Source organism: Schistocerca americana, chromosome 1, assembly GCF_021461395.2.
Source record: "Schistocerca americana isolate TAMUIC-IGC-003095 chromosome 1, iqSchAmer2.1, whole genome shotgun sequence".
Lineage (NCBI taxonomy): Eukaryota > Metazoa > Arthropoda > Insecta > Orthoptera > Acrididae > Schistocerca > Schistocerca americana.
This window is the reverse complement of record NC_060119.1, coordinates 314,097,587-314,107,825: the sequence shown is the minus strand read 5'-3', so window position 1 is coordinate 314,107,825 and position 10,239 is coordinate 314,097,587.

Below are 10,239 nucleotides of genomic sequence, written 5' to 3'. Positions count from 1 at the left end.
TAAGATAATATCCAGCGTAGGGTATAACTGGGATATAGAGACGAAAGCGCTGGATGGCAAACAGAGCACAGCATCGAACCCACCATAGCACATAATCCATCCCCGTAACTACCTAGCTGAAAGTGAAGTTTTTTGATGTTTCATGTTGCTGTGTTGCTTCGCACACAAAAAGAAGTTTTAGTTAAAACTGGAAAATTTTAGCTTGAAAAGAGGTGCTATTATAAGTAAACAGATTTTGTAGCAGTCTAGCATTGGTTACAGATTTGTCTAGAGGATTTTTAAGTATATAGCCGTAGTGACCGACGTGTTAAGACGTCAGATAATTGACACGTAAAAATTATTAGTAAATTTGACTTATTTCCTGTGGACTACTCATTATAATTTGAAGTATAGTCATAATTATTTCGTGAATATTTTCGACAGCTTTCGAAGAACTCCATTGATACTCTTCATTTATTAGTTGAGTTTTTTCTTGTTTATCGCAAAAAACACATTATCATTATTGACATGCTAATTTTAATCGAATTTGAACCACAGTTCTTTCACGTAGTTTCTCATGTGCACAAGTGTTCATAACTTGTTTTGCAGGTACGACTAAGTGAGTATCGGTGTAACCTTGTAGAAAACGAAGCGTTTAGTGTGATGTACAGTCTGTTTGCTCCCGTAACTATCAGCATACTTACAAACAGACGTAAATACGCACAGAACGCTATCTTGCATGCACTGTCACTTACGATTCCACTTAAGTTTAAAAGTAATTATTCAGTACTTAAATATTGCGTATTTTTTTCTGATAACTGTCTTGTAACGATAAACCAAAAGCAGCGCACTGGTGTAGAATTTGAGGGGACTAAGTGAGGGTAGAGGGGAGGCAGAAGATAATAGTAAAGCGGAGCACTAAACAAACATAGTCGAGAGAAAGATTTGATTATTTACGAGGTCTGAAAAGCGTGAAAATAGTTCTTACGTTGTGTAAATTAAACATTCGATCCAACGCTTTAAAGAAACTCCTGTAGGGTGTCATTAGTTGACCTCAGAAACGACCTTTGCCTCAATATAGTTCTTAGATGCTATCCATAGAATTAACAAACATGCTACATGATTGACATAAATGTAGTACAAGTGGCAACAGGATCTCAACCGTATCTTCTAAGACGATGAGAAATAAAATTAAATTACTAATATTGTCTTACCGTCTCATTCATGGGAAACATTTTGCACCAGATGCTCAGATATCTTGAGAAATATGGAAATATAATCCCCACGAAGAATAAGCTGAAGCACACACTGTCACACGTAGTTTAGATGGGAGAAAAATGCTGAAATCTTGGAATTCGCACTATCAACTGAAGTTGTGAATAGTTTTTCATTTGAGATGAAGGAAGGGTACTTCGGACATAACTGAAATCTCCATTCACCAGTTGTTGGGGTTGTTGGGTTGTTTTGGGGAAAGAGACTAAACTGCGAGGTCATCGGTCTCATCGATTTTAGGGAAGGACGGGGAAGGAAGTCGGCCGTGCCCTTTCAAAGGAACCTTCCCGGCATTTGCCTGGAGCGATTTAGGGAAATCACGGAAAACCTAAATCAGGATGGCCGGACGCGGAATTGAACCGTCGTCCTCCCGAATGCGAGTCGAGTGTGCTAACCACTGCGCCACCTCGCTCGGTCCCATTCACCAGAAAAAAGGGCATAACTTAATTTCCAATGAAGACCTCGAATTCGTAAAAGCCATAATGAACATTCACTAAAACTGCGTCTTTCCCACTGAACGAGCTGATACAGTGACTAAGGAATGGACTCATTCGTAGCGAGGTTTAGTTTATACTCCTACACATCCACACTTAAGTTATCCGTTATGTCGATTAGGACGATATCTGGGACGATTCATTTGAAAAAGATACGTCTGTTTTCCTTTCCTATCGCTGTTCGTTCTTAGCTCTCGCTAAACCCTCAGTGACTTCGTCGTCGAAGAGACGTAAAAACCCTAAACTTACTTTTTTAATGCCTCTCTCCGTAACATCCCACAGGCGTTTGGAAGACCCATCACCTACATGTGGATGAAGGACTGCAGCTGACCGGTAACTCGTATAAAAAGGATACCAACAGCCGTAGTTCTTCCTGAAAATTTATTACGTAAGAAACTAGTTTCGACGCTTCATTAGCGTCATCTTCAGTGCCCTACGAATCACTCAATCGTAGTGGTGGTATCACACTAGCTGAGCATAATTAACGAAACATTATCTTAATACGAGTGGCGTTCTGAAACTAATGCAGCACGTTTCTTTCTCGTCCAGAACCAGTGGAAAAAGATGCGGAATTTCTTGTGGAAGTCGTGGAATATTGCTTCTTCAGCCCCTGAAATTTCATGAATTACCCGTACTTGGTGGCGCTATATGTAGCCTATAAAATGGCGTCTGTATCCAAGCAGAGAGGTGTCATTGAATTTATTTTGGCGGAAAACCAAAGCATCGCCGATATTCATAGCGTGGAGAAAGTCTACGCAGGCCTGAGAGTGAACAGAAGCACGGTGAGTCGTAGGGCGGGGCATCTCTTATCATCGCAACAGGTCGCGCAAATCTCTTCGATCTTTCGCGTGCCGGCCGGCCGCATACAGTTATGACTCCTGCGAAGTGTATTGTGCTACCCTCGAAACTGAAGACATTTCAGCGTGGCCGTCGCTACGAAGATGCAAACCAACTTGTTGTTCATGACAATGCAATGCCACACACAAGAGAGTAGCTCAAAAAACTCATTGGACCGTTCTTCCCCATCGACGCTTCCGCCCGGATGCCATATCTTCCGACTTCCATCTTTTTGGCCCAATAGAGGATGCACTCCGCGGAAAGCAGTACATGGATAATGAGGAGGTCATCGATCTAGCAACACATTCGCTCCGATGTCGACCAGTACCACTAAAGTCGCGTATGGCCGTTGTAATGAACGGAAACAGCGTTAAAAAATAGGATTTTGTAGCCAAAAGTGTGGGGAACAATAAGTATTTTTTACTCCTGAATAAAACCAATTTTCTCTCAGAAAAAAATATTAATGTGCTGCGTTACTTACTGAATGCTCCTCGTAGGCAAACCAGTAGGTTTTTCGTAGAACAGTTCCACATTTAATAGTGAAAAAATGTGTTATGTTTTGTAGTAAATGTCATTTCGACTTGTTTGAGCTGTAGATAATGTCATGACCGAGTGCCAGTATCTGTGTATATTCGAGTCATATTCATGTACGCTTGCAATTTGGTACCTGACAATGGTCTAATAAGCCGAAAACCGATAAGGTAATTCACTTACATCCAGGGGCCTTGAGCTCCTGAGAATTATGCCGGCAGCAAAAAGCTCATATCTTAACATGAAGATTGAGGCAGAAAACTGATAGTCAATAGGAAAGCAATAGTATTCTGGAATTAATGTCCGATGAGGTGTATAAAGCCACTCGTGTTATGCAGAAAGAGAAAGCATCGGAAAATGAAGGTACTTCAGTAGATTTGAAAAGTTATACAAATGGACCTTGCAAAATTATGTATTGGTTGTTAGTGAAAGGAGACGACTTCCGAAACCGCGAACAGTCTCATAATTATTGTCCTTCACAGGAAAGGGGCAGACGAGGTATAAACCTGTAGACCGATGCTCTAAAAGTATCACCAAAAGCGCTTAAAACACGTTGGACTTCATTCCTCAAAAGCCAACAATTTGGATTTATGAAAGGGTATGTAATTCAATGGACCAAGTCTCTCCTCAAGATTTGCAACGATTCTCAGAACAAATGAGGCTGAACTAAGTTGTTTCACGAGTTCCGAAACCTTTTTTTCCAGTTTCAATTCCCATCAGTATGTACTCCTAAGAATTTTGAAGTTTCCTCACCGTATGTTATATTTACCAGTGGCACATCTTCTCTAGATGTGCAGAACTGAATTTGTTGTCTCTCTAAAAATTGGGGGGGGGGGGGGGAGATCAGTCGAAGGCAACCAGTAAATGATACCTTTAAAAACACTGTTTAATATTGCTTCCGTTTCCATATGTATGATTGGACCCTAGTGTCGTCTGCAAAAAGAACTAATTCAGCTCATTCTGTAATATATGGAAGATCGTGATCAAGACTGTTTTTAATAGTAAATATTTATAAGACATTGATCATTGCTGTTCCCGTAATGCTTTCAAAAGTAATTCATTTATTGCCAAGTCAGGTATTGGGAGATTACAAGAAGTTTAGAGCGTTACGCACTAAAATTATGAAACTTAATTCCAAAATATCTTTTAACAAACAATGCCTAATGAATAATGTGATTCCTAATTATGTAAAAATTAGTTTTAATACCAGATCAAACATAGAAAAGTTTTTACGACAGAAGAGTAGCATTCTGTGGATTAGATCTGAAATTAAAGATGCGTATAAAGAAAAAGATGCATTAAATCTTGAAATGTACAATTTACATTTAAAAATTAGCAATCAGTTGTCACCATTAATATTTTCACAGCTACTTAACTTTACAGATGACAAAATTAATGCAGTGCGAGAAACTTCTTAATAAGCATAATAAGAAAATTGCAGCCCTTGTTAGCCACCAAAATGTGTGTTCACAAGATATTTCGCCAAATATACATAACTTTTATCCAAGAGTAACCAATCTATCCAAAATTTCTTTTACTCCTGCTGAGACAACACTTTTAAACAAAGGCCTAAAATATAATTTAGCTCCACAATTGAGCAATGCAAATATTAAACGTGTGATTGCTGATGTAAAGACTGCTGCAAAACATGCACAATTTAGTAGGTCTGAAATATGTGACGTTGCATGTAAAACTAAGAATGTCAGTACTAATGAAAAAGATAAAAATAAACATAATAATGAATTAAAACTTGTAAAGCAAATCAATCAGAAGTTAATAACTAATAAAGCTATTGCAATCAAGGCGGATAAAAGGAATACTCTTGTCATTGTTAGCGAAGATGATTATGTTTCTAAGACTTTACCATTTTTTAACACTAATGGAATAACTGAGGTTAATAAAGACCCGACTTCAAGATTTCAAACAAAATTTAAAAAGCTGATTGATGATAGTGACTCTTTACTTTCACCTAAAGATAAAATAACACTTAGAATTATGAACCCCACCTTACCTAAGTTGAGATCGCAAATCAAACTACACAAACCAAATTTACCAATTCGTCCAATTGTTAATAATACCAACAGTCTTTCTTATAACCTGAACAAAAAGCTTAATCAAATCTTAAATTCCTTCTACATTTATGAAGAAAATTATAGTATTAAAAACAAATTCGAATTAACTAAGTTAATTTATGATGTGGGTATTCCAATAAACGCAAGGTTCGCATCGTTGGACATCACAAATCTTTACACAAATATACCTATTCAAGAGACTATCTCTATTATTAATGATAACTTAACGCATCAGAAAATCATGAGCCCCAAAGAAATAGTAGACTTCATCGAACTGTTAAGAATTATTCTAGATTTTAATTATTTTTCATTTAATAATAAAATATACATACAGGAAGATGGACTTGCAAAGGGGAATTCCCTGGCTAGCACTACGGTAGGTATCTTCGTCAACTACGTTGAAATCCAATTTTTCAAAAATAATCCAGAAATAACAAATAAGATTATATGCTACAAAAGATATGTTGACGACACACTGCTATTATATAACAGCTCTAAGGAAGAAATTGATGGTTTCGCTAACAACTTAAATAATTTACATCCAAAATTTGTATTTAGAGTGGAACACGAAAGTAACAATAGTATTAATTTCCTGGACCTCACAATTACAAATCAGAAAGGAAAACATAATATTTCTATTTGAAGAAAACCCACATCCACCGACGTAATAATAAATGCTACATCATGCCATCCATCAAGATACAAAATGGCATTTTTTAAAACTATAATACATAGGATACTGAAATTACCTCTCCAACATGATGCAATCCAAAAGGAAATTGATACATTAAAACAGATAGCAGTTGCTAACAATTATAATTCCCATCAGGTTGATCTGTTATATCAAAAATTACAAGAAACAAATGATGCTGTTATAAATTCCAAGAAGAGATTTACACAAATGACATACATGGAACCTATCTCAGATAAAATAAATAAATTATTTAAGAACGCAAGCGTGACAATAGCATGTAAAACTAATAACCCCCTACAGATGAAACTGAAACACACAATTGGAGACTCAAATATATACCAAAATTCAGGAGTTTACAAAATAATATGTAATGACTGTGAGAAACAGTATATTGGCCAAACTGGCCATAATTTTTTAACACGTTTCAAAGAACATACTACTGGTACTGCATGTACCAAATCAATATTTGGTCAACATCTTGATGGATACAATCATTCTGAGGGTTGCATTTCTAGCAATTTGAAAATATTACATACTGTGCCAAAAGGACCACTGCTAAATACCTTAGAAGAAATTGAAAACTTTTCACTTCACAAAAGTAATCCATTACCTGTTTTAAACGAACAACTTCAGTTCAAAGACAAACATTTCTTTGAGCTTTTCGATGATCTTCTTTAGAATGTTTACTCTTCTGTGTCTTGTTTTAAAAGGTTTAAAAAATTTTTTTTAATTATTAAGACTTTTAGCAAATATTTTACCTTTACATTGTAATTGTATTTTACCAAATCAGTAGTGATTCTCCAACAGAAAGAGGCTCCTGCTCAATGGTCAGAAGATGACCACAGTAGTGGTCGAAACCGGTCACCTTGATAAATAAATCGTGATCAAGACTGTTTTTAATAGTAAACATTTATAAGACATTGATCACTGGTGTTCCCGTAATACATTCAAAAGCAATATGGAAGATCGTTTACATATTTGAGGAACGATAGCGAATCTAAAATTGAGCCTTGGGTATCCCTCATCATATGTTATAGTAATCAGTGGTGCATCTCCCCTAGAAGTGCAGAATGAAGTCACGCAAGTAGCTGATGAATTTCAATATTTATAACAGTTGAAGACAAGGTCCGCATCCGTAGAAAAGAAACGGAAGAGTAAAAGTAGAGTGGAGAACATCTAGCTCATTAATACCATTTTCGTAACTATGATTCAAAAGCTTCTGGAAAGGGAAGTTTGCAGTCCGTTTGTATTACGTGGTTTCACTTATGGCAGTGGACTTTTAATGCAAACACCCTGTCAAGAACTGAGGATTCCTCGGCGAGCAATGGACAGATGCATTAATCGAAGTGACATGGGAAGCTCGGTAAATAAAAGTAATGTGTCAGAGAACATGCTGGATAGGAAGGCGCGCGGTAAATGTAGCCGGGTGATTTGGTAATTGGACGGAAAAAGAAAATTTTCTCTATTACAAAAGATAATAAAAGGAACAAGAGGGTGCTGTAATGGAAATGACATTTGGAAACATATGAGAGCATCAAGAATGCATATAGCTTACGACCATTATCCATCTGCAGATTTTGAGGAGGCATTTAGTCAACACAGGTTGTCAAATGACTGATGATGATGATGGAGCTATGGTTCCGAAACGTGATGTGAATAATAAACATAAATTATAGTGGGTGATCACGGTGTCTTTAGATTGCTCTAACTATTCAACATACACAAATGGACAAAGGCATCGCATATATGGTTTACACTATACATTCGAAGACTTATTATTACAAAGCAGAAGATTGTAAGACCAGGCGCTTAACATTAGACGAAAAACCTCAATGCGAAGATTATGGCAGGAGGCAAGTTGTGGAAACTCGTCTAAGAGGGCAGTGTGGCAAACACATTCTCGAATGACACATGGGATATAGAGACATGTTCCTTTTAAACACGCATAGGCCACCTTAGCTGTAGGCGGCATTTACCAGGAATAATACTAAGAGTAATAATAATATATCGCTACAGAGAAAAATGTTCTAGAAGGCAACCGCAGACGTCTGTCAACGTCTCTACAGCTCGTCCCACAGAACACTTAAGGTACTTCGGAATTACTTGTTTCTTTCTACAACACAGGTAGTGTTTTCTTGACAGTCACCTCAGCAGTTATCGAAGGTTAATGAGCCCAACTCCTTTCTAGAACATCGGACGTATCACAAGAACACATAGACACGCGTCACTGATGTCTGTCAGTTCTTCAGCGCAGATAGTGAAACCACATGTGATATGCATGAGTTGTGTAGTGGTCTACCGGTTACGTGGTAAGATAAAAGAGCGCAGAGCCTTAGGAAAATGAAAACCGTAAACTAACACAAACAAAGTTCTCGATTTGACAGAACCATTGTTGTCTATCTACATCAATTGAAATGTTAGAACATAGAAAAAAATTATTTCCCAAACAACGTATTTCGAACGTCCGTAGAGACTTTTTCGTAACAGAATAGCTGACAGTTTTAACTTTCGAAATGTCTTTCATTTCGCACCGTGTCGGTTACAACACTTGGCTTCTCGAATTTCTCAAGGCACTAAAACTTAAGATGCAGTGTAGATGCAGCAAGATGCATTGGTGGCATACCCGGCTTGGGGGGGGGGGGGGGGGCGATCAAGGAAATATTTCGTATTAAATGATTCTGTTTGAAGGTGCTTTCGGAATAAATAACTACGTACATTTTTCAGTACTAAGAGAAAGGACTAAATTTATTGCTTCTCATTTATACTATCTGAGAAAGTGTTAAACACCGCTACCTAAATCCTTATTTACCTAATGACGCGAATTATCTAACAGAGAATATCAATAGAAAAGTACGATAGAGAAGCTACTTGTGAGCAATTCCTTCTCATCCCGTAAAGAATTTTTCTTTGTAGGCAAATTACATTCTCACTTCCATCTTTAAACTAAACATTTTTCCCAAACTGTAATTATACAATTTCACGTTTGAAGGAATTTTCTGATTCTAAATTTTCTCGCTCTACGCCATACAGTGTTCCCCTTTCGTATAGTCGTGCATGTTAAAGCGCATTTTCCGGGACGGGAAGATGGGCCGGAGGATTACACGGTTCTCAAACACTTAAAAAGCTTTTGCTAAGTTTTACACGCAGAAAGTTGGAGTTCACAAATTCCGTCCCACGAGGGAGGGAACGGGGCAGGGGGGCTGTAATGGGATGACGAAACAAAGGGCATCTAGCCACGCCTTAAATTAACCGTGCCAAATTCGTAAATAACAATGCCACTTTGCACCCGTGCAGGACAAAGGGAAAAGGAAAAAGAGATACAGGATGTCCCTTTTCTCCGATGTTTCAGCAGATATTTTCAGTTTTATGTCCATAATGTCTATATGGAGACTGCCCAGACAAATAATGCTCATCATCTCTTTCAAGCAACGCTACGTGTCAACAGAAAGCGTCGGTTTGTCTTCTGTTACAAAAAATGGGTTTTAAAACGGAAATAACCTTGCCCCATTCGTTAGGTCGGTCGCAGACTAGTTTGTTGTGATAATTGTTTTATTGATATGTATTAGAAGGGACAGTAAAACACGAAGAATAACAAGTACTCCAGCAGTGACTGAGCAGCAGTTACACGGCGGTAGCAGCAGCGTGGGTTAGGGCCCTGTTCAATCGATGATGGAGTACTGGCTATTCTTCGTGTTTTACTGTCCCTCGATGAAACGAATATCGCACTAAAGTACACTCTTGGCCATTAAAATTGCTACACCACGAGAATAAAGTGCTACAGACGCGAAATTTAACCGACAGCAAGAAGATGCTGTGATATGCAAATGATTAGCTTTTCAGAGCATTCACACAAGGTTGGCGCCGTTGGTGACACCTACAACGTGCTGAGATGAGGAAAGTTTCCAACCGATTTCTCAAACAAAAATAGCAGTTGACCGGCGTTGCCTGGTGAAACGTTGTTGTGATGCCTCGTGTAAGGAGGAGAAATGCGTACCATCACGTTTCGAAATTTGATAAAGGTAGGATTGTAGCCTATCGCGATTGCGGTTTATCGTATCGCGACATTGCTGCTCGCGTTGGTCGAGATCCAATGACTGTTACCAGAATATGGAATCGGTGGATTCAGGAGGGTAATACGAAACGCCTCGTATCACTAGCAGTCGATATGACAGGCATCTTATCCGCATGGCTGTAACGGATCGTGCAGCCACGTCTCGATTCCTGAGTCAACAGATGGGGACGTTTGCAAGACAACAACCATCTGCAGGAACACTTCGACGACGTTTGCAGCAGCATGGACTGTCAGCTAGGAGACCACGGCTGCGGTTACTCTTGACGCTGCAGCACAGACAGGAGCGCC